Here is a 2,074-nt window from a genome sequence, read left to right as displayed (position 1 = left end):
CCATATAGTAATCAACAAACAATGAAGATAAGATAAGACACTGATAGTTCTGTCCTTTCCTGTTACGAGCTTCCAATACTCAAGAAGCTCTGTGCTCAGGAGGGAGAAAACTTAACTCTGAATAAGTTTGGCAATTGAAATACCACTACTATACCACTAGACTGGAGTTGAGTCATTATGAGATGATATTGAACTTGTCAGTGCTTTAAAGAGATTAATTTTTTTATTGTTTAGGAGGGACTGGAAAAACTAGAAGTCATGTCAGAAATTTTATCCAGGGGAAAGGAGAAAACTGGCCCACAGTAAGACTGAAAAGGAGGATGAGAAAGAATATGAAAAAATTTCATACTATAGAGGTGATTGACTCAGTGTCTAAAAAATTAAAAAACTCTGATAATCTCAGTGTTACTTTACCCTATGACATTCAGTTGTTCACAGATACAGTTCACAGGCATGCCGTAAGTAGCAAACTATTTGAAGTTCATGCGAAAGTTGCTGTAGCACATGTAGAAACAAATCAACTTCAATACTATCTAATCATGTGCCTCAGAAAAGGAAAAATCTTTCAACAGAAGATGTAAGATTGGTAGGTCTGAGTGACCATAGTCTCTACTTCTCAGTGGACAGTGATAACTTCATGCCTATGCATTAACCTTCTAGAAATTTCTATGGAATCTTTCTTAATTTAAATTTCTTGGAATCTTGCTCTGAAGACAGGTCCACTGACTTGTCCTGACAGCTCCTGGGACAGTAACAGTTCTGCTCCAATTGCAACAGCAACATCTGTGACCAACACTCAGGCTAGTGAAGTTTCTGTACCACAAGTAAATGTGAGTGAAATTTCAGGGTGTACATCGAGTATAAACATGTCTCAAAGTGCCACACAACCAACCATTTCTCCATGACCAAAGCCTACTGTCCCTAGAGTCCAGTCTTCAATATGCCTTGTAAACCAACCACCTAGACCTTCAGGAATATAGCAGCAAAATAACCTATTCCTGTAGTAGGAGTCAAGAGGACATCCTTACCAAATAAAATAGAGTGTCTCAAGAAAACCAAACAGAAGGGAATAAAACAAGTAAAGAAGCTAACAGTCTTGTTTTGAATGGACATGAGAAAACAGAAATAAATGAACAACTTTATATGAAGAAAATTACAACTCAACTAGAAACTAAGGGGCTTCTCTGTTAGCCCCTCACAAAACACCTAATATGGACCTTTCCAATATCCTTGCTCAGTCTGCAAATCCTATTCTTACTATCAAAGTTTCAATAAAACTGAGATTTACCTGTCAACAACTTCAGGGATCCATAAACAGTATCTGCTAACTCAATCTCTTGTCTTCAAGTGCTAAAAAAAAAAAAAAAAAAAAAAAAAAAAAAAAAAGGAGAATAAAAATAAAGGAGAATAGGGGCGCCTGGGTGGCTCAGTGGGTTGAAGCCTCTGCCTTCGATTCAGGTCATGATCCCAGGGTCCTGGGATAGAGCCCCTCATCGGGCTCTCTGCTCGGTGGGGAGCCTGCTTCCTCCTTCTCTCTGCCTGCTTCTCTGCCTACTTGTGATCTCTGTCTGTCTGATAAATAAATAAAATCTTAAAAAAAAAAATAAAGGAGAATAGAGTGGATAAGGTTAACATGACTGAAAGAAATGGTTTAGATTTACTTGGTGACCTCATTTCCTGGGATAATCCACATTTGTTCAGAAGTCCTAATTAGTAAGTGCAGAGGTAGGAGTGTTATTATTAATTTGCTAACAACAGTCCATGAAGGATGTCAGATATTGAGAAACTTACTCTTTCTTCATCAGGACAAATAAAACAGATTTTTCCAAACATGTTTTATGAATCCTCCATTGGGCTTATTCTATCATATTTGCACTTTTCATGCTTAACTGCAATGATTCAAACTCTTCCTCTTTTTTAAATTTTTTAAAAGATTTTATTTATTTGATAGTCAGAGATCACAAGTAGGTAGAAAGGCAGGCGGGGGGGGGGGGGCAGGTGTGGGAAGCAGGCTCCTTGCGGAGCAGAGCCCAATGCAAGGCTAGATCCCAGGACCCTGAGATCATGACCTGAG

The 2,074-nt window shown here is 38.4% G+C and overlaps 1 pseudogene; it reads left to right on the top strand.

The window, feature by feature from the left end:
* Window positions 1-320: 320 nt before the first annotated feature.
* Window positions 321-1,328, top strand: LOC131820912 (poly(A) polymerase alpha-like; annotated as a pseudogene).
* The last annotated feature ends 746 nt before the right edge of the window (window positions 1,329-2,074 follow it).

This window comes from Mustela lutreola, chromosome X (assembly GCF_030435805.1).
Source record: "Mustela lutreola isolate mMusLut2 chromosome X, mMusLut2.pri, whole genome shotgun sequence".
Taxonomy (NCBI): domain Eukaryota; kingdom Metazoa; phylum Chordata; class Mammalia; order Carnivora; family Mustelidae; genus Mustela; species Mustela lutreola.
Note: the sequence above shows the minus strand (reverse complement) of the source record. Positions and strands in the feature narration are given on the sequence as shown.